Source organism: Eretmochelys imbricata, chromosome 4 (assembly GCF_965152235.1).
Source record: "Eretmochelys imbricata isolate rEreImb1 chromosome 4, rEreImb1.hap1, whole genome shotgun sequence".
Lineage (NCBI taxonomy): Eukaryota > Metazoa > Chordata > Testudines > Cheloniidae > Eretmochelys > Eretmochelys imbricata.
The window spans coordinates 109,621,028-109,644,356 of record NC_135575.1 but is presented as its reverse complement, the minus strand read 5'-3'; the positions used below and the strand labels follow the sequence as shown (position 1 = coordinate 109,644,356).

At 42.3% G+C, this 23,329-nt stretch overlaps 1 pseudogene; it reads left to right on the top strand.

Annotated features, from left to right (window-relative positions):
* Positions 1–483: 483 nt before the first annotated feature.
* On the top strand, positions 484–12,057 carry LOC144264415 (E3 SUMO-protein ligase ZBED1-like; annotated as a pseudogene).
* The last annotated feature ends 11,272 nt before the right edge of the window (positions 12,058–23,329 follow it).

The window sequence follows — 23,329 nt, the reverse complement described above, 5'->3', positions numbered from 1 at the left end:
AGGTTCTAGTCCTGGCTCTGGCACCGCTCTAGTTTGTGGTGATGGGCTGCTCCCTTATGTCCTGATCAGATCTGGGAGTCCATGAGTTCAGATTCCAACACTTGTGGGGCTAAGATGTCTGTGCTAGCGTACGCTGATGCAAAATCTGAGTCTTTTACTTCCGTTTTCCTGTGAAAATTGGTTAAGGAACATTTTGAACATGTACAAGGTTTTATAAATGCTGTTTATAAATTTAAGATTCCATATCCATTGTTTTTGACTTCGAAGATCTGAAACAGTTATTGATAGCCTTTAAAACAAACAAACAACAACTTCAGCTCGGGTGTAAGTTAACAAGCAGAATATACAAATAGGCAACAGTGAGATTTTGTATTTACTTTGTATGTTAAGTTTGCCCTGATGTATAGTCTTCATTTTCTACTGGGATTAATTTCAACTCATGCATGTAGATTTGTATGATCAACGTACAGCATTGGACATGTCATGGAAGATGTTGGTGATCTAATATACTTTACCTTTGTTAAGAAAGAACTAACGTTTCTTCTTCCAGGGTTTGCCGATACTTTTGAGTGGCCTCCAAAGGAGGGTTACAGCAGGTAAGTCTGCCTGTTAGAATCAGTTGTAAGGAACATGTTACACGACTTCTCCAGGAGGTGCTACTCTACCTTCCTATTGCTGTTATGTGCAATTTAGTGTTGACTTTTTACCAGTGTAGTGCTATATGGTTGGTTGGTTTCTTCCTTTAAGAGTGCCTCCCGAATAGCTGAGATCAGCAGGGTGCTTAGCAAGCAATGCCTATCTCATAGGAAGCTCCTCAAGCCTGGTTTTAGCTTTCCTTACTTGGTTTCCCTGGCCATTGGGGCACCATGCAAAGCCCATCTCTCCCCTAATCATTTGCCTGAGGGTGGAGTTAGATGAATGGGAGAATGTGAAGCTCCAACCCTTTTTGCTGCTCAGAAGCAAAATTGCATATTTTCATTAGGTCTGGTACATGCACCTCAAGACATTAGAAGATGCATTAAGAAAATATTAAAAATCTCAAATTAACAAAACAGTTCAATCGGTATTATATTGAGGTTACCCTGACTGTACCTTGCATTTAGAGGAAGAAGGATGGCCTTGATTGTTTAGGCCACGTTTTTCTTGTCTTCTGAATCATTCCCGTAGGGCAGTGGTCCCCTATTGCTTGCTATTCCCAGAAGACTGTGGCGGGCGCCCAACACCTCGCTGCCGAAATGCCTTCTTGGCGGCATTTCGGTGGCGGGGTATCCTGTGAGCACACAAAAATGCCCCTGCAGGTGCCATGGTGCCCGTGGGGACCGCGTTGGGGACCCCTGCCATAAGGGAACTGGAGAGAACCTTTCACTAGAAATTCCTTTTTAAATCAGTTTTTTAAAATAATAGATAACATTTACCTTGGTTACTTTAGACAGTCAATATTTTTTCTATAGCTGTTGTAAAAACAGTTACAGAGTAAATTTAACTTCAGACCTAGGCTCATGGGACTAACCTTAATTTTGGATAGTGTCTTAACTGAAACAATTGGCAGTGTAAAGTTGGTTCACGAACATAAGTAAGCAGCTTTTATTGAATGTTGGCTGTCTTTTTATGAGCTTATTTGAAATAGACAAGGTGGGTGCGGTAATATGCTTTATTGGACCAACAAAACTTGATCCAGTAAAATATATTGTCTCACCCACCTTGTCTTCTAATATCCTGAGACCAACAGTGCTACAACGACCCTGCATACTGCTTTGAAACAGGCAGTTTGGATTGAATCCAGCAGATTTATGAAGAGTCATAGATTTTTACAACATGCTGAAACAATCAAACCTGAACTTCTGAACAGGAATGAACGTGGCAACTGCTACCAGTCAATTGATCAGACTATACAAATAGACAAGAAGGCTTTGACCCATTGTGACATCATGCAGATAATTTCACTGATGTCAATGGAGCTATTCAAGTTGGTAAGGTTAATGTGACTTTTTTAGGAGTACTCTTTACTTGTCAATTTTTATTTTAAAAGCCAAAAAAGAGCAATCCTTATGACTTGGCTGTTTTTCTACACCAACATAAATCAGGTGAGCTTTACCTTGTTGCATTCTAGTAATGATTGACTACTAGTTTTCCCAGAACTGTTGACAGTTTTACTGACCTCAATTATGCTACTACGCAGGCACAAATGTAAACAAAGATCATTCGTAGACGTCTGCACTGCAACGTGTTTGCTAAATGGAGGTCACGTTTGATGGGGGGGGGAAATTGTTTTGAAGCTTCTGAAAAAGTACTGTAAACATTCTGTGTATATGTGTGTAAAACATAACTGGTGGGTAAAAACAAACTTACAGCCAAAAGCCTAAATCATTCCAGTTTTCACAATTGGAATCTTAAATTCATAGGCTGAGATTGCATGGTCCTGGCCCTGAAGCTTGAATTCTCTTTCTACCTTTGACAGCAGCTTGCTGTGTGACTTTGGATAAGTCACTTAACTTTGCTGTTTTTCAGTTTACCCATCTATAAATGGAAATAGCAGCTACTATACTTCATAAGTGTGGAATGAACTCAAGTCCATAATCCGACTGATATGAATGGGAAGTTTGCACAAAGATCCAGGGTAGATCATAACTTTATTGTTACTCAAGACCTTTTGTTGCATTTAATGGGAAAATACGTTCACCTTAGAAACACTGATATTTCTGACCTTTGTTTCTTTCCATGTCCTCCATTTTCTGTTTTTCTCTTTCTTTGTAAATCTGTTCTTTCCCTTCTGTACTTGCTTTTCTTCAGCTACCCCCAATTCCTGCCTGTTCCCAGTGGCTTCTCTCCCACACCTTTCTTTATTCTACCTGCAACTAAGGTCAGCAATGAAACAGGTAATGTTGCCATTGGTGTGATGAGACTTTTTATAGAGCACTTGTTACAGGCTTTCTGGAGATTCTAGAAGACAGCATTGTTAATTGCACTCAGTACATGTCTCGAAAGCATTCTTCACAACCAGGAGGGTTGGAAACAGCTATATGGGAACTGGATTTTATCTTTGGTTTCGGGGGAGTCTTGTGATTTTAAAACTTTCCACAAACTGAAGTTCCCCAAACATTGTTTGATTGATCAAAACATTTATCTTACACTAACTGTGGTTCTTTGACCTGTGTTGTCCTTCTATAATATATTCCATGACCTGCCCTCCTTCCTTGCTACTACAGTCTCATAAGACCTGGATTCTGTATCAGTGAAGGAACTGAGGGATGGTTGGGGTCACACTGCCCTTTATGCCCTCCAGTAGGAGACATGTGGACACTCTGGGTGCATGTAGAGCCCCCTCCACCAAGGGACACTGCTGGTCAAAGTAATTTGAACTTGAGTACAAGAACAGGGCAAGCACACCAGCAGCAGAATGTATGTGGACAACACATCTGGAAGAATCACTGTAATCATTGTAAAGTAAGTAACCCTTTCTTTGTATTCCATAAAATGTCATGATGCCTGGCAACCTCACCAAAGCTTACTGAGCAAGGCTTCATATTTTTTTTCCAGATGTGCCTCTTAGGTTCTTTAAGATATATTATAGCATGAAGTCATTTTAACCCATTTTAGTGTAAAAGTAAAATATATATATTTAACTTCTCAATTTCCCATGAAAAACAATTTAATATTACTTTAGTATTCCATGATTTCCTTTTTAAATGAAACTTACACTTTTTGCCATAAATAAGCCATGGCTGTTCCCCACGCCTGTAATGATGAACAATCTACCTCAGGTTCCAATTTGGTAAAGCATGTAAGCACATATTGAAGTCCCATCGAAGTCAATGAGATTTAAGCACACGCTCATTGTCAGAAATGTGCTTCAGTGCTTTGCTGAATCTGGGGCTTTAATGATGTATTTCGTTTTTAGCACTGCTGAGGTAAATTCTCTCTTTGACCACTAGATAGTGCAAGTGAGCCTCTGTATGCTCATGTTCCTTTCTTGAGCAAGCTACATTTTCTCAAAGGTTTTGGGGGGGGTTGCTTTTGTACTGCAGCCTGGGATTTTTTTTTTTTTTTTGACATAACTGGAGATAATGTCTAGAAGTTTACGGACTAACATAGCTCATGTTTGGAAAGAACTTATGTGGTTAAAATGGAGATTATCTCGCAAAGTACCAACTAGACCAAAGTTACACCATTGTAAACCTAGTGCAGCTTCTCTGCAGACAGTGAAGTTACCCTGGCTGTACAGTGGTGTAAATTAGTAGGATCTGGTCCAATGTTTCCAAAGGCACAAGTTCATCCCTCTGGGGGAGCAGTTTATACTCGCCTGACCTTCATGTCACTCAAGAGTTGCTTTGACCCAGGTCATTACTCAGACCCAGGCTATCACCAAGTCTTGTTGCTTCTCCCTCTCTATGCACTTTAAAACAACCACCCTTTATTTCCATCCACTGTCAAAACCTTGGTTTGTGCCCTTATTCTCTCACCTAGATTCCTGTAACCTCTTTCTGTCCAGATTCCCTGACTTTCCCCCTCAATCTAGTCACCATCCAACACTTAAATACTTTTGTTCCTGCCATAAGACCATACTGCCCACTCCCCATATATCTCATGTCTCTTTACTAGCTCCCTATATTCTGCATGAAGTTCAAACACTTCGGTGCTGCCCAGCTCTGCCAGCATTTTCATTTCATTCATTGTCTATTTATTCACTAGCTCAACCCACCGACTTCACTGGTCTCACCTTCTTGATCCTCCCCCTTTTTTTTTCCTTCTCACTCCTGCCTTTTCCCACACTATTCCCTATTCCTACATAGCAGTGTGGACACTGAGGCTGGGGTGGAAGCTTGGGCTCTGAAGTCAACCCAACCCTCTGGGTCTGCGCTTGGTGGATAGCCTGAGTCTCCACTGGAGCCACAATGTCCACACTGCTATTTATAATGCACTAGCTCGAATGCCATTCGCCTGAGTCTGTCTGCCTGGGCTGGGAACCTCACTCCCAGTTGCACTGTAGACATACCCTCTGTACCTCAGTTCCCCACCTGTAAAATGCCTATAAATATCATTTCCCTTCGTCACAGGGATGTTGTTAGGATAAATACTTCGAAGAGTGGGATTATGACATTCTGGGGTGTAATCCAGACCACTGAGGGGCTGTGTCATCACCTGCCGTGCAACCTTGGGTGCCTCATAATGCTTTGATGTTGTTACTCCCAGCCTGGACCCCTCACAAACAGCTTAAACAGCAAGCAGATCATACCCAAGTGTCTGTGTATAACTGCAGCTTGCCAACACTCTCCAATCACATTCTGCTTCCACCACTCTTAGTTACCACTGGCAGGGTGGCCCCAACACACTCCCAGTCATGGATTTCACCCTAAAATGTGTGTTCTGCATTGTCCAGCCCTCTCCTAGACAGTCCAGATATTAGAGGTCCATTGCCCCATGACGGGTCAATATTCAACAGTTTGCTACTTTAATTGGAGTTACTAAACAATTCAATTTAAACGCAACACTGGATTAGTTTTGATTAAAGAATGAAACAAGTTTATTTAACTTCAAAGGGATAGATTTTAAGTGAGTATAAGTATTAAAGTCAGAAATGGTTACAAGAGAAATAAAGATAAAATGCTTCCTGGTAACTAAATTTAAACAGGTTTCAGAGTAACAGCTGTGTTAGTCTGTATTCGCAAAACTAGATTTGGTTCAAGGTAAATGTTCCCAGCAACCGGGCTGACCAAATTCTCAGGTCAGAGCCCTCCCAAAATCTAAAGGCTACTTCCTTTGTCTTCTTGGGTGAAAGGGCGATTGAGAGAGAGATAAAGAGAATGTTCCTGGGGTGTTTCTGCCACTCACTTTTATAGTCCAGTCACCCTTTGAATGTTTTTTTCCTGAAGGTTACCTCTACATAAAGTTTCTTCCAGCTGTGAGGATGGAGGCATGGAGTTATGTGGCGAGAAAGGTTACATGTTGTTTACTAAAATGCAAATCAATACGTTCCTGCCCTGCCCTTCTTCATCATCAGAATCATAGGACTGGAAAGGACCTTGAGAGGTCATCTAATCCAGTCCTCTGCACTCATGGCAGGACTAAGTCTAGCCTGCTCTTAAAAATATCCTATGGTGGAGATTCCACAACCTCTCTAGGCAATTTATTCCAATGCTTAACCACCTTGACAGTTAGGAAGTTTTTCCTAATGTCCAACCTAAACTGCCCTTCCTGAAATTTAGGCCCATTGCTTCTTGTCCTATCTTCAGAGGTTAAAGAGAACATTGTTTTCCCCTCCTCCTTGTAACAGTTTTCAAGTACATAAAAGGTAATGTCCCCTTTCAGTCTTTTCTTCTCCAGATTAAACAACCCCAACTTTTTCAATCTTCCCTCAAAGGGCATGTTTTCAAGACCTTGAATCATTTTTGTTTCTCTTCTCTGGATTTTCTCCAATTTGGCCACATCTTTCCTAAAATGTGGCGCTCAGAACTGGACAAAATACTCTAGTTGAGGCTTAATCAGAACTAAGTAGACCAGAAGTATTACTTCCTGTGTCTTGCTAACACTTCTGCTAATACATCCCAGAATGATGAGGGGGCGTTTTTGTTTTTTGGTTTTTTGCCACAGCATTACACTGTTGACTCATATTTGGCTTATGATCCACTATGATCCCTTTCTGCAGTACTCCTTCCTAGACAGTAATTTCCTATTTTGTATGTGTGCAACTGATTGTTCCTTCCTAAGTGGAGTACTTTGCATTTGTCCTTATTGAATTTCCTCCTATTTACTTCAGACCATTTTTCCAGTTTGTCCAGATCATTTTGAATTTTAATCCTAAGCACTTGCAAACCCCCCCCCCCCCCCAGCTTGGTATTGTCCTCAAACTTTATAAGTGTACTCTCTGTGCCATTATCTAAATCATTGATGAAGATATTGAACAGAACCAGATCCAGAACTGATCCCTGTGGGACCCCACTTGATATGCCCTTCCAGCTTGACTGTGAACCACTTATTACTTTCTGGGAACGATTTTCCAATCAGTTATGCACCTACCTTATAGTAACGCCATCTAGGTTGTATTTCCCTAGTTTGTTTATGAGAAGGTCATGCGAGACCGTATCAAAATCCTTACAAAAGACAAGATATACCCCATCTACTGCTTCCCCCCATCCACCAGGCTTTTTACCCTGTCAAAGAAAGCTATCAGGTTGGTTTGACACGGTTTGTTCTTGACAAATCCATGCTGACTTATTTATCACCTCATTATCTTCTAGGTGTTTGCAAATTGATTGCTTAATTATTTGCTGCATTATCTTTCCGGGTACAGAAGTTAAACTGACTGGTCTGTAATTCCCCGGGTTGTCCTTATTTCCCTTTTTATAGCTGGGCACTATATTTGCCCTTTTCCAGTCTTCTGGAATGTCTCCCGTCTTCCATGACTTTTGAAAGATAATCGCTAATGGCTCAGATATCTCCTCAGTCAGCTCCTTGAGTGTTCTAGGATGTATTTCATCAGGCCCTGGTGACTTGTAGACTTCTAGGCATCTAACTTGTCTAAGTAATTTTTAACTTGTTCTTTCCCTATTTTAGTTTCTGATCCTACCTCATTTTCACTGGCATTCAGTGTTAGATGTCCAATTGCTATTAACCTTTGTGGTGAAAACTGAATCAAAGTCATTTAGCACTTCTGCCATTTCCACATTTTCTGTTCTTGTTTCCCCCTCCCTTTATTGAGTAACAGGCCTACCATGTCCTTGGTTTTCCTCTTGCATCTAATGTATTTGTAGACGGTTTTCTCGTTACCCTTTATGTCTCTGGTTAGTTTAATCTAATTTTGTGCCTTGGCCTTTCAAATTTTGTCCCTACATACTTGTGTTATTTGTTTATATTCATCTTTTGTAATTTGACTAGTTTCCGCTCTTTGTAGGACTCTTTTTTTGAATTTCAGATAATTGAAGATCGCCTGGGTAAGCCAGAGTGGTCTCTTGCCATACTGCCCACCTTTCCTACGCAGTGGGATAGTTTACTCTTGTGCCCTTAATAATATCTCTTTGAAAAACTGCCAACTCTTGAACTGTTTTTCCCTTTAGACTTGCTTCCCATGGGATCTTACCTACCAGCTCCCTGAGTTTGCTGAAGTCTGCTTTCTTGAAATCCGTTATCCTTATTTTGCTGTTGTCCCTCCTACCATTCCTTAAAATCATGAACTCTACTATTTCATGATCACTTTCACCCAAGTTGCCTTCCACTTTCAAATTCTCAACCAGTTCCTCCCCATTTGTCATAATCAAATCTAGAACAGCCTCTCCCCTAATAGCTTTCTCCACCTTCGAAAATAAAAAATTGTCTCCAATACATTCCAAGAACTTGTTGGATAATGTGTGCCCTGCTGTGTCATTTTTCCAAGAGATGTCTGGGTAGTTGAAGTCCCCTATTATCACCAAGGCCTGTGCTTTGGATAATTTTGTTAGTTGTTTAAAAAAAGCCTCGTCCACCACTTCTGCCTGGTTAAGTGGTCTGTAGTAGACCTCTACCACGACATCACCCTTGTTTTCTACCCCTTTTATCCTTACCCAGAGACTTTCAACAATTCAGTCTCCTATTTCCATCTCAACCTCAGTCCAAGTGTACACATTTTTAATAAATAAGGCACCACCTCCTCCCTTTTTCCTTGCCTGTCCTTCCTGAGCAAGCTGTACCCTTCTGTACCAATATTCCAGTCATGCATATTATCCCACCAGGTCTATGTGATGCCAATTATGTTGTAGCTGTGTTTATTAACTGACATTTCAAGTTCTTCTTGCTTATTCCCCATATTTCTAACATTAATATACACACATCTAAGATACTGATTTGATTTTCTCCCTCTGTTCTTTCTTGTTTCTCCCTTATCCCTGCTATAATGGCTTATGCTCCTCCCCAGATTCCAACCCTTCTCCCAGGTCTTCATGTTTTTGACTTACCTGTGGGTTTTTGTCACCTGTTTCCTTTGACGTTACACCCTATATTCTTCATAGAAATATGGTTATGTTATGAATATGGCCTAAGATATATTTTATGCAAGATGGGTCTTGTAAGGTATCATTGGAAAGGTTATGATTTACTGAATGTGATTATCCAATTTGTATGCATATATCATTTCTGTATCTAAAGTTAAGAATATTGCTGTAACAGTTACATCAGAATGGCCTGACTGGTAAGACCAAAGGTCCATCTAGACCAGTATCCTGTCTTCCAGTAGTGGCCAATGCCAGGTGCCCCAGAGGGAATGAACAGAACAAGTAATCCTCAAGTGATCCATCTCCTGTCACCCATTCCCAGCTTCTGACAAACAGAGGCTAGGGACACCATCCATGTCCATCCTGGCTAATAGCCATTGATGAACCTATCCTCCATGAACTTATCTGGTTCTTTTTTGAACCCTGTTATGGTCTTGGCCTTCACAACAACTTGGAGAGGAGTTCCACAGGTTGACTGTGCATTGTGTGGAAAAAATACTTCCTTTTGTTTGTTTTAAACCTGCTGCCTATTAATTTCATTTGGTGATCCTTAATTCTTGTGTTATGAGAAGGAATAAATAACACTTCCTTATTTACTTTCTCCACACCAGTCATGATTCTATAGACTTCTGTCATATCTCCCCACTTAGACGTCTCTTTTCCAAGATGAAAAATCCCGGTCTTATTAATCTCTCCTCATATGGCAGCTGTTCCATACCCCTAATAATTTTTGTTGCCCTTTTCTGAACCTTTTCCAATTCCAATAATTACAACTGTGTGTGTATTTGGGAGATACGCACCAGACAACTGGCCATCACAGCCTTGATGGGCCATTAGGAAGAAACAATAAGACACTGAAGATACTAATCTCTCTCCTTCCTGAGAGGTGTCCTGGGACATAGCTGTGACACTACTAGGCCAGGTGATCCTGTCACCTGATACAAAATACCACCTTGGACACTGCTGGTACTTTTCTGGGGGATGGGGCTCAAACAAAGATTTCCCGCCTTAGGTAAATCCTTTTTAAGGCTGGGGAGGGGGTTAAACTGGACTCTCCTCCATTGCCTACCCAAGAAGAAAGCCTGCTGAAAATACCTGAAGAGACAAAGGAACTAACCTGAAGGGAAAGGCAGGGGTGAGTCCAGACTGAGACAGGCATCCAGCCTGTAAGACAGAATAACTGGAATCTAAGTGACCGAAACTCTGCAACTTGCCGAAAATAACATTTAGGATGACAAATTACTTCTTGAAACAAGGCTTTTTAAGATCTTAAGCTTAGTATGCGTGTTTTGTTTTATTTGCTTAGTAATCTGCTTTATTTTGTTTGCTATCCCTTATAATCACTTAAAATCTGCCTTTTATAGTTAATAAATTTGTCTTGTTTATTATTAAACAGGGCTGTCAATTAACTGCCATTAACGTGTGTGATTAACGCACAGCACAATTAACATGTTAATTTTTTTAATGTGCGTTAATCGCCTCAGGGCAGCATCAACTGCTCCAGAGAACTTACCTCAGGCCAGGTGCAGTAACGCAAGCCGCCACCAGAGGGCAGGCAGAAAGAGAAGAGACTACAGAAAGAAGTGGTACTCAGACTGGCTCCAGCAGAGAAATGTTTTTTAAATGTAAAAACAGGAAGGCCAGGGGCTCGCCTGAGCTCTCTCCCTCCTCCCCTTGCAGGGCACTCCAACCACCCTCCCCATGCCTCCCAGGGTTGGGGCTGACCCCACTCAACATTGTAAATGACAGAGGGCTAAGAGATATTATTCAAATTACATCTTCCAATCGATCAGACACCTTTCCTTCCCGAGGAAGCACTGCATCACAAATAAATTACTTATATGACAACGAGAAGACTACGAAGTTGGAGGGTCTGAAAAATGCACTGGCTGTTGCTTTGACTGGTGATCACTGGACATCCTTGAACAATCATAGCGATCTTGGTGTCACAGCACACCTTTATTGATGCCTGCAGTTGTTTGCTGTAACAGTGACTCATACTGAAGCATGTGCAGAGTGTTTCATGGATGTTGCGAAAGAATGGAATATTCAAGAAAAGTTAACAACAATTAGTACTGACAGTGCACGTAACATGGTAGCAGGAGCCAGTTGCTTGCCTTTTGAACACATGATGTGCACTGCCCACGGTCTGCAGCGATCCATTACAGTAGCACTCAGTGATGGTGGTTTTGAAAACGTGCTCGCTAAATGTAGAAAACCTGTGGGCCATTTCAAACACAGTACAGAGCTAGGAATACAGCAAGCTGCAAATGGACAGAAACAAGAACCTCTTGTACAAGATATTTCAACCAGATGGAACTCCACATTGGCTATGATTCAGCGCCTGCTTTGCAATAAAGCCACTTTCACATCCATATTAGCTCTCCAAAAGCACCATCTATCAGTGCCGACAGACAAGAATTTTGAAAAACTGCAAAAGCTAGAAACACTACTTGAGCCCTGCAGGTTTGTGACTGAACTCCTTGGGGGGAGGGAATTGTATATCTCCTGGTCTGTGGTTTTATCAGCATTCTGTCATATATTCCACGTTATGGCAGTCTCTGGTGATGACCCAACATATGTTGTTTGATTGAAGAATACTTTCACAACAGATTTTACAAAATGCAAAGAAGATACCAATCTGAGATTTCTAAAAATAGCTACAGCACTAGACCCAAGATTTAAGAATCTGAAGTGCCATCCAAAATCTAAGAGGGGTGAGGTGTGGAGCATTCTGTCAGAGGTCTTAAAAGAGCAACACTCTGATGCGGAAACTACAGAACCTGAACCACCAAAAAATAAAATCAACTTTCTGCTGGTGGCATCTGACTCAGATCAGATGATGAAAGTGAACATGCACTGGCCCCGACTGCTTTGGATAGTTATCAAGCAGAATCCGTCATCAGCATGGATGTATGTCCTCTGCATTGGTGGTTGAAGCATGAAGGGGCATATGAATCTTTACCACATCTGGCACGTAAATATCATGCTACGCTGGCTACAACTGGGTAACAATGTAAACAAGAAGAGGGCAGCATTATCTCTCACAAATGTAAATAAGCTTGTTTGTCTGAGTGATTGGCTGAAAAAGAAGTAGAACTGAGTGGACTTGTAGGCTTTAAATTTTACATTGTTTTACTGTTAAGTCCAGTTATTCTTTTTTACATAATTCTACATTTGTATGTTCAACTTTCATGATAAAGAGATTGCACTACAGTACTTCAATGAGGTGAATTGAAGTTTCTTTTTTATAGTGCAAATGTTTGTAATAAATAAATGTAAAGTGACCACTGTACACTTTGTATTCTATGTTGTAATTGAAATCAAAATATCTGAAAATGTAGAAAACATCCAAAATATTTAAATAAATGGTATGCTATTATTGTTTAACAGCACGATTAATCACGATTAATTTTTTTAATCACATGACAGCCCTATTATTAAACCCATATCGGGGGGAAAGAAGCTGTGTATATCTCTCTTAACACTGAGGGAGACGGCGAATTTTTATGAGCTTGCACTGTGCAGAGCTTTCTATACAGCACAAGACAATATACCTTTGGGTTTGCACTCCAAGGGAGGTGGGCACCTGAGTGCTGGGGAAAGTCCCTTAAGCTGAGTCTTCCCAGAGCTGATCTCAGTATCTGTGTCTTTTTGCAGCTGGGTGTGGCCCTGCTTATGTGTGTGCTAGAGGAGGCTTAAGAGCCTGGCTCAGCAAGACAGGGTAAAGGGGCCCAGGCTGGCAGAACAGGTGTGCTCAGTAGTATCACAGTACATCAGGTAGCAACTTAAAGGGGGATAACCCGTCACATCCCCATCAAACCTGTGTCATGCCTGCAATCCAATTCAACATTGCCATCGACTGGGTAATACAGCATACAACAGAAGACATGCCAAGAGGCATTAAATGGACACCCTTCTCATCCTTTGAGGTCCGGGATTTCACAGGTGATATTGCTCTCCTATCACATACCCAACACCATATACAAGATAAAACAACCCAACTCAACACATTCAGCCAGAAAATTGGACTGAAAATCAACTGCACGAAGACAGATATCATGACCTTTAATATTGCCTCATCATCACCAGTACGGATAGAGGATCATATTCTCACTAATGCAGAAACATTTACATACTTGGGCAGCACTATGAACCAAGATGGTGGAACAAGCCAGGACATCTGGAACAGAATCAATAAAGCCAGGAACACCTTCAGGAGCTCAAATAGTCTGAAAATCATCAAAATATAACACTAAAACCAAACTTAAGATTTATCTGAGCTGTGTACTTTCAACACTACTTTATAGTACAGAATGCTAGGGAATGACAAAGTACAACATGTTCATATTGTCTTCATTCCATACAACCTGCCTCAGAAAAATCTTCCGTATCTTTTGGCCTAGAACAATCTCAAGCCAAGACTTGTTCACACCATGCAGCCAAGAAGATTTGAACACCGTCATTAACAGGAGGCGTTGGAGATGGATTGGCCATGTGCTTCGGACGGAAACTGATTCCATCACCAGAATAGCAATATGATGGACACCTGAAGGCAAGCGAAAATGAGGCTGCCTGAAAACAACATGGCGAAGAGCTGTGGAAGCTGAGCTGAAAAACCTGGGGCACAGCTGGGGAACATTGAAGGACTTGTCAGAAACAGACAGGAGTGGAAGGGCTTTGTTGCTGCCCTAAATGCCAGAGGCGTAATGGGTACTAACTAATCAACCCACTCCACTGAACCTAGTTTAAAGCCCTCCTTATTAGGTTAGCCAGAGTGTATCCAAATATGCTCTTCCTTGATGGGTGGACCCCATCTCTGCATAGCAGTCCTTCTTCCCGGAACAGCATCCCATGGCCAAGGAAGCCCTCCTGGTGACACCTTCCTCGCAGCCAGGCATTCACCTCCAGGATGCATCTGTCTCTGCCTGGGCTCCTACCCAGGAGGATCGAAGAGAGCACACCTGCACCCCCAACTCCTTCACCCTTACTCCCGGAGCCCTGTGGTCACTTCTGATCTGCTCAGGATCGGACCTTGAAGAATAGCCGCTTAACTTGTGACTCCAATCAGTTTTGATGATACCTGGCTGGAGGTGTCATCTTGTCTTTTGTCTTCAATAAACTGATTTACCCACTCCCCAGACTTGTCTGGTAAACACATTTCAGTCATAATGTCAGCTTATGTTCAAAACTTTACATATGTTGCTACATACACTTCACCATGATATTGACAAGTGAGTTGTTTGTACAAAAGATGTTTTGTGAGGTATCATTTGAAAACTAAGTTTATTACAATAGTGTGTAGGGTCTGACTACAGGGGTGCATTTCGTCACAATGAAGTACTCAGATATTATGGTAATGGGGTCCATATAAGTACCTTTCATAGACAGACAGAACAACCTCCTCCTTCCAGTAAACTAAACATCCTTACTCTCCTTCAATCTCTCTTTGAAACCCCCTACTTTTGCATTCCACTGTTGACGTCCCCTCCGGTGCCAGTGATTCCTTTGTTCTACCTCATTGCTAATTAAAATGTCAGATTTTAAGGAACATACTATTCCCATCATAGATATAAAATATAGTTTAGAGTGCACAGGTGCCTCAGGAATCCCAGTTATGAAATAAACTTGGGTGCTGTTTTGATTCGGGAAATCAAAAGTTGACAAATGTTGTGACTGGCTGGAGTACTTCCAAAATGGTTAAAAAAATTTTTTTAGGCTAAATGGGTCAATGACTAGCAGACCTCTGAGAAAAGTTACATAAACAGTAATATCACAGGAGGACTTTGTTTGTCTGGATGTTTGTTACTGAGCTCATCAAAGGGTTAAGCATTGACAGCAAATTCTCCACTCAGGAGAATGTGTCATGAACAATAATAACTTTATTTGCCTGAAGCAAATGGGTACCCTAGAAAATGCAAAGGTACAGCTAAATATATATATTACTACAACTCCCTCTGCATAGTATCTTTCATCCAAAAATCTCAAAACACATTGCAAACATGCAGAGCCCCGCACAGATACGAATTTATATCTGCGGCGATCCGCTGATGTAAGTTGGTATCTGTGGAGCTGCAGGGCTGTACCAGGTACCATAGTGGCAAAAGGAGCAGTATGTGGGGTCGCCGCTATGGTACCGGGTACAGCCCTGGTATAGCTCTGCCTCCAGCCCCGTCTGCTGCACTAGTGCGAACAGGGACACCTGCTGGTGAGCCTGGTGCCCACCACAGTGGGCGGGGGTGAGGCGGTACAGCCATGCCGGAAGAGTTGCCGGCACAGGGCCCTGGCTCCAGGGAGTGGCAGCCACACTTGCTGCTCCTTTCACCGCTGCGGTTCCTGATAGAGTCCTGCAGCTCCGCGGATACCGGTTTATATCTGCGGATATCTGCAGCCAAGGATAGAAATTTGTATCCGCGCAGGGCTCTGCAAAACATAAGTAAGCAGCACTATTCCCTTTTTAGAAGTAGGGAATCTGAGACGCATGATCGAAGTGACTTGTCCCAGGTCACGCAGTTGAACTTCGTATGAGCTGTCTCTCTTTTTCACTCTTTCTTCTTAAAAAGTTGTTTATTTTTTTAAAAACAAAATGGTGCAATTGGCCTTTTGAGTGAAAAAGCTAGTTTCAGGCTGAGGCAGTTCACAACAAATGCAAGACAACATCAAGTGATCAAAAGGGCAGCGGAAATGTTCTCTTAAAATGTTTCCATTTTTGGTTCTATTTGACTCACTTGTGTTTTCTTATGAGCCATCAGATACCTCTTTGGACACTTAGCCCAAGATACAGAGGGTGAGGTGACTTTGTTACTTTCTATTCTTCATAGGCGTGGACAGTATTTTGTTTGGGTCCAGGTCAAGAGAATTAACCCAAAGATTCTTAACCTTTTTCTGGTGGAGTGCCCCTTGTGACAGTTTGGTGGCCTTTGGCTGTGCTGTTCTACAAAACACAAAGCTGGAGCACAGTCTGAAAAGGAGAAGGGATTCCTGGGCTTGAAGCAGAAACTTCCGCTCTTCCTACTTACATTTTTTTTGGTGAGAAACACAAGTTGTTCCCCTGTCCTTTGCCCCCACTAAGGGCTTGTACACACTACCACTTATGTCAGTGTAACTTGTCGCCGGGTGTGAATAAGCCACCCCCTTGAGCAACGTATATTACACCAACCTAAGCACCTGTGTGGACAGCTAACGTCTCTTGCAGAGGTGGTTTTATCATGCCGACGGGAGAGCTCTCTCCCATCAGCATAATGCTCTTCACCAGATACACTACAGTGGTGCAGCTGTGCCACTGTACAGCTTCTAGTATAGACTAGCTCTAATTTCCTGCTGCTTTTCAGCAGACACTGCCTCCAGCTGATCTCACTTCAAACAGAACAAAGCAAAGGGTGCATGTCCTGCCCTGACTCCTTAACAACAAGAGTGATGTAGTGGTGGGAGTCTGCTATAGACCACCGGACCAGGGGGATGAGGTGGATGACGCTTTCTTCCGGCAGCTCGCAGAAGCTACTAGATCGCATGCCTTGGTTCTCATGGGTGACTTTAATTTTCCTGATATCTGCTGGGAGAGCAATACAGCGGTGCATAGACAATCCAGGAAGTTTTTGGAAAGCGTAGGGGACAATTTCCTGGTGCAAGTGCTAGAGGAGCCAACTAGGGGGGGAGCTTTTCTTGACCTGCTGCTCACAAACCGGGAAGAATTAGTGGGGGGAAGCAAAAGTGGATGGGAATCTGGGAGGCAGTGACCATGAGTTGGTTGAGTTCAGGATCCTGACACAGGGAAGAAAGGTAAGCAGCAGGATACGGACCCTGGACTTCAGGAAAGCAGTCTTCGACTCCCTCAGGGAACGGATGGGTAGGATCCCCTGGGGGACTAACATGAAGGGGAAAGGAGTCCAGGAGAGCTGGCTGTATTTCAAGGAATCCCTGTTGAGGTTACAGGGACAAACCATCCCGATGTGTTGAAAGAATAGTAAATATGGCAGGCGACCGGCTTGGCTTAACGGTGAAATCCTAGCGGATCTTAAACATAAAAAAGAAGCTTACAAGAAGTGGAAGGTTGGACATATGACCAGGGAAGAGTATAAAAATATTGCTCGGGCATGTAGGAATGAAATCAGGAGGGCCAAATCACACCTGGAGCTGCAGCTAGCGAGAGACGTCAAGAGTAACAAGAAGGGTTTCTTCAGGTATGTTGGCAACAAGAAGAAAGCCAAGGAAAGTGTGGGCCCCTTAATGAATGAGGGAGGCAACCTAGTGACAGAGGATGTGGAAAAAGCTAATGTACTCAATGCTTTTTTTGCCTCTGTCTTCACGAACAAGGTCAGCTCCCAGACTGCTGCGCTGGGCATCACAACATGGGGAATAGATGGCCAGCCCTCTGTGGAGAAAGAGGTGGTTAGGGACTATTTAAAAAAGCTGGACGTGCACAAGTCCATGGGGCCGGATGAGTTGCATCCGAGAGTGCTAAAGGAATTGGCGGCTGTGATTGCAGAGCCATTGGCCATTATCTTTGAAAACTCGTGGCGAATGGGGGAAGTCCCGGATGACTGGAAAAAGGCTAATGTAGTGCCAGTCTTTAAAAAAGGGAAGAAGGAGGATCCTGGGAACTACAGGCCAGTCAGCCTCACCTCAGTCACCGGAAAAATCATGGAGCAGGTCCTCAAAGAATCAATCCTGAAGCACTTACATGAGAGGAAAGTGATCAGGAACAGTCAGCATGGATTCACCAAGGGAAGGTCATGCCTGACTAATCTAATCGCCTTCTATGATGAGATTACTGGTTCTGTGGATGAAGGGAAAGCAGTGGATGTATTGTTTCTTGACTTTAGCAAAGCTTTTGACACGGTCTCCCACAGTATTCTTGTCAGCAAGTTAAAGAAGTATGGGCTGGATGAATGCACTATAAGGTGGGTAGAAAGTTGGCTAGATTGTCGGGCTCAACGGGTAGTGATCAATGGCTCCATGTCTAGTTGGCAGCTGGTGTCAAGTGGAGTGCCCCGGGGGTCGGTCCTGGGGCCGGTTTTGTCCAATATCTTCATAAATGATCTGGAGGATGGTGTGGTTTGCACTCTCAGCAAATTTGCGGATGACACTAAACTGGGAGGAGTGGTAGATACGCTGGAGGGCAGGGATAGGATACAGAGGGACCTAGACAAATTGGAGGATTGGGCCAAAAGAAATCTGATGAGGTTCAATAAGGATAAGTGCAGGGTCCTGCACTTAGGACGGAAGAACCCAATGCACAGCTACAGACTAGGGACCGAATGGCTAGGCAGCAGTTCTGCGGAAAAAGACCTATGGGTGACAGTGGACGAGAAGCTGGCTATGAGTCAGCAGTGTGCCCTTGTTGCCAAGAAGGCCAATGGCATTTTGGGATGTATAAGTAGGGGCATAGTGAGCAGATCGAGGGACGTGATCGTCCCCCTCTATTCGACATTGGTGAGGCCTCATCTGGAGTACTGTGTCCAGTTTTGGGCCCCACACTACAAGAAGGATGTGGAGAAATTGGAAAGAGTCCAGCGAAGGGCAACAAAAATGATTAGGGGTTTGGAACACATGAGTTATGAGGAGAGGCTGAGGGAACTGGGATTGTTTAGTCTGCAGAAGAGAAGAATGAGGGGGGATTTGATAGCTGCTTTCAACTACCTGAGAGGTGGTTCCAGAGAGGATGGTTCTAGAATATTTTCAGTGGTAGAAGAGGACAGGATAAGGAGTAATGGTCTCAAGTTGCAGTGGGGGAGGTTTAGGTTGGATATTAGGAAAAACTTTTTCACTAGGAGGGTGGTGAAACACTGGACTGCATTACCTAGGGAGGTGGTAGAATCTCCTTCCTTAGAAGTTTTTAAGGTCAGGCTTGACAAAGCCCTGGCTGGGATGATTTAATTGGGGATTGGTCCTGCTTTGAGCAGGGGGTTGGACTAGATGACCTCCTGAGGTCCCTTCCAACCCTGATATTCTAGGATTCTATTAAAATACTTAACTATATGGAAAGCTTTTGTTTTCTTCTCATCCTCACAGCTGCCTGGCTGAGTGTTGTGGGTGATGCTGCACCACGTAATGGCAGCACTATATATTTGATTGAAGGGGAACCTTGAAATGTGCTCCCTTTGGTGCTCCGCTCCTTTAAGCCTTTCACAGAAGCAGGTAAATAAGCCTCACCGTTAAATGCTTTCACATTTTATGTCTCAGTTGCTGCCAATGGTGCCTTGCCCTGCTTTTGAAACTGACTTATTTTACCCCTTTTTTTTTAGATATGACAAAATTGTGGGGTTTAATGGACAGAGGTTGTGAGGGTTAAGCTCTTTCCTTTTTTGGCTGCCATTAACAATTTATCTTTATGTTGTGCCCCAAGTGTTTTTACAAACCAGAATTAAACAGCAGCTGCCGTCCTGCAGATAATGGGAAGTTTGGGCCGAGGACAAGGGATAAGACTCTCCCCTGTATGAGAAGTGTCATGAGGCATGCTGAACAGACATGAACGCTTCTGAAGGGCACTTCCCTCTCCATAATACATTGTATGGAGCTCAGTGGGTCAAATTCAGTCCCAGTGTAAGCAGGGGTAATTCTATTGCTTTCAGTGGTATTGCACTCATTTGCACCCACACCTGATGTGGCCCAGTGTTTCTCATCTGGGATGGAGAAGAGTTTATTTGATCGTGGTGGCATTAGAAACTGTGGTTCGAGGAATTCCAAGTCTCATGGTTAGGCCACTGTCTTCTCTATGGATATGGCTGTATGTGCATTTTACCATGGGGAGAGGAGCAACAAAATGAACGAATGAAGTCAGTGGGATGATGATTTTGCCTGATTCTTGAAAACTGGTATTTAAGTATTATCCTTTCAGGGATCCATAGAAACTACTCTGCCATTTTAGACAACCTAGTCCTTTCTGTAAATTTGTGAACAATCCTATTGCAGGGATAGAATTCTTGGTTAAATTTTAAAGGATGTTTCAAAAACCTATAGAACAGTCACCATTTCTTCTTTGTGCCTATTAGACTTTTCCAGACAAACTCAAAGAAATAAATCTCCCTACACAACATGGCAGAAATAAAGGGAAACCAGTCCTTTGCAGTTACACACATCTGTATTGAAAGAAATGACTTAGAGGAAGGAAAATTTGTCACTTCAGTGTTGCAAATGGTGTGAAATCAGAATGTCCTCCCACCATGGCATGTATTTGTGAGGGGTGGGTGGGGATGATGCAGAGAAGAGGTGATGGTATATAAATACCTTGTAAAACAAATGTTTGGCTGGGGGAGAGAGTCTGTCACTTCAGCCAGAATAGATGGGGAAAACCAGACAGCTCAGGGGAGGAAAGGAACTTATGTCATTTCGGTGATGTATATAACTTGCTGAGGAATCTCAGAAGTAGTAGGTCATAGCTAACTAGCACAGGAAGCTCAGCTACTAAAGTAATAGATGCCCTAGAAAGACCTAAGAGAGAGAGTGATACAAGCTAATGAAATAAGACAATAAAAAAGAGAAAAAAGCATGTAAATATGTTACTAACATCTAACAGAATCAGTGCATAAAGAATGCTCTGAATGCAGTACATGAAACTGCAACTAACCTCCATTTACATGAACTATGACAAGTGTGCATTTTCTCATCTATCTGTAAAATAATACAGAAGGTTCAAGAAAACACACACCAATGACTCTATGTACAGATATTAAATAACAATACTACTAAATACAGCATTATAAGCACAAGGCTCTCAGTGTGATGTTTTCCTTACCATACTATATGGAACATTTTGTACAGTTTAAAATGTACAGTACTTTGCAAATGACAAGACAGTAATGTGACCACCCAGAGGAAAAGAACAGTTTGCCTTGTTACACTCAGAAAGAGCTTAGATCCCACAGTGATAGATGCTGTATAAAAATTTAGGGCCAGATCCTGACAACCTTCACTCTCCCTGAGTAGACAAACCAACGTTACTATTTGCAGAAAAAAGTGCCATTCAATGTGACTATGGAGAATCACAATCTGGCCCTTCAAAGTCTGGGCCCAGCTGTCTCAGACATCCTGGCAGCAGTTATAGTTGAGGAAGCAGTTTCCTTCTTAAGCCCCTATTTTAGGGGCTTATAGCTTTTTAGAAAATTTGTCCTTGGGTTGAAATGTCTCTCATGTGTGGAATGGGGATGGTGAAATTCTCTTTGGCTGTTATTCTGTTATCCAAACATGGTGTCTTGCCCCACTTTATGGTCCGCTTCAGATACATTTTTTTCTTTTTGCACTTGGCTAACTCCTCCCTCTTGATTTAATCTTGAAAGTTCAGAGTTGGCTTTAATGACGCTCTTCATGAGGAAAAGGCTCTTTGCTAAATCAGACACAAACTGATTGGAGAGTAAACAAGTTCCCAATGAGATAAGAGAGAGCATCGCATGGTACGTCATTCCCCTATGCACCAAAGGGCAAATCCCGACCTTTCTGTGGTGCCTGCAGAGGGGCTTGCAGGGCATTTGTGTTGTGAAGGCCAGAATTTCAGCAACCCATACCAAGGGGTCTGCACCTCTTGCAGGAGTTCATTGCAACTTGTTGCCCAAGGGGAACGGGCATTGGTGGGGTTTAAGAAAATACAAATCCAATGGCCCCTTCTCCCTGCAGGCAGGCTAGGTAGTAAGTGTTGAATATGCTACTGAAGCTGCAATACAGAACCAACCTATCTAGGTTGGAAAGAGATTTAACTCTTCTCCTCTCTCTGCCCCTGAGCTAAAGCAGGTTACTCTTGACTTTGCACAAGATGGGAGTTTACTGAAGTAGGGTACATATAAGTATGGCTGTAGCTTGATACCTGTATATGGAACTGTGCAGGCATTTCAAACTCCCATCACACAGGAAAACAACTGGTTTCCCTTTTTTTAAAAAGGTGATGAATTGCAAAGAAAATATACTTATGAGAGATTATTGTGGAGATTTTGCATGTACCAAAGTCAGCAAATTCAAACCTATGGTGCCTATACGAATCCTAGCCATGTAGCAGCATTATCACTCTGAACATATATGCTTGAGAGCTAGATTATAATTACTGTAGGGATTAGAATTTTGAATTTCCTGATTTTGGTGCATGTAAGATTTCTATCAAAATGTTGCATTAATGTAGCTTTTTGCATTCGAGATTAGTTTCCCTTTGTCAGTTGGTGGATTTGAACTGCAATTGCGGCAGTTGTCAAAATATCATCTAACATGACATGCCTTGATGGGTGAGCTACCATGGGTTGTCATATTTCACGGTTTTCCCACAGCATGGACACTGCCTAGCATTCTGGGTTTTATGCAGGTCTAGATCTAGTGACACAGTGTGTTTTTCTTTCCTACAGGATCACAGGTCCCACTGTCCCTCCATTATGGCTTCCACTGATTTAATGCTCCATTCTTCTTTGTGTAGTGCTCAGACACTGTGGTGATGAATGTAGTACATAAATGCCTTTGGAGATATGTCTGCATTAATATCCTGACCCACATTTCAAATGCTCCCTGAGTTCCACATGTGGAAAAATTGCAAGATCAAGCTCTAAATCTGTGAAGAACACTAATGCAGTGGCAGAAGAGTGGAGGGTTAAAATAGCTGACGTTATGATGATGGTCATGTCTTGTGATTCTAAGGGAGAGAAGAAGAAACTTTGTTATATTGGTTCTGTACAAACCTATGCTTTTGTTTGATTAAAAATCAAGCGCAAAGCCATCCTACTTCACTCACTAATTTCTTCTCCTTTGGCTCACAGCAAATCCAGATTTGATAAGTCATCCCTCTTCCATGTGGACCATAAAGAATTCAGATGAACTGGATCAGCATCTATTCTTTCTTTATTATTAATTGCTCCTGGATCGAAAGAGAATGAGATTTTTATTTTGAGATGACTGCCTTTCCAGGGGAAAAAATTAGTGACAAAATTTTAATGGTAGAAATGTTACAGTTTCAGAGTGCAGCTTGATTTTCTCACTTTTCACCATTACATTTCTCTTTTGGTCAGTCCAACCACCAAAAGCAGATTAAAAAAGACACAAATTAGGAACAAATCCTGAGGCAGTGGACTGAAAATGCGACAACGGCCCTGGATCCAGTGCAAATATGTGAAATACAGTTTGAAAGTTTGGATTTGATTTCAGCTAAGTTTCTAGATGAAAAATAAAGTCCCAGTGGATAGCAATCATAAATATCTTAAATCAGCATAATTGCTATGTTGACAATACACTCTATAGAAAGTTCCTGAAACTGGCCCTGATCCCACAAGGTTGTGAAATTTGTCCAGTGCAGAAGGTGCTTAGAAACACCACTTCGTCTTCTTGACAGGCACCTAAGAAAAAAAAAACACATTTGGCAATTTGTTGTCAATGTTTGTATAACTCCTGATGCCACTAAAACT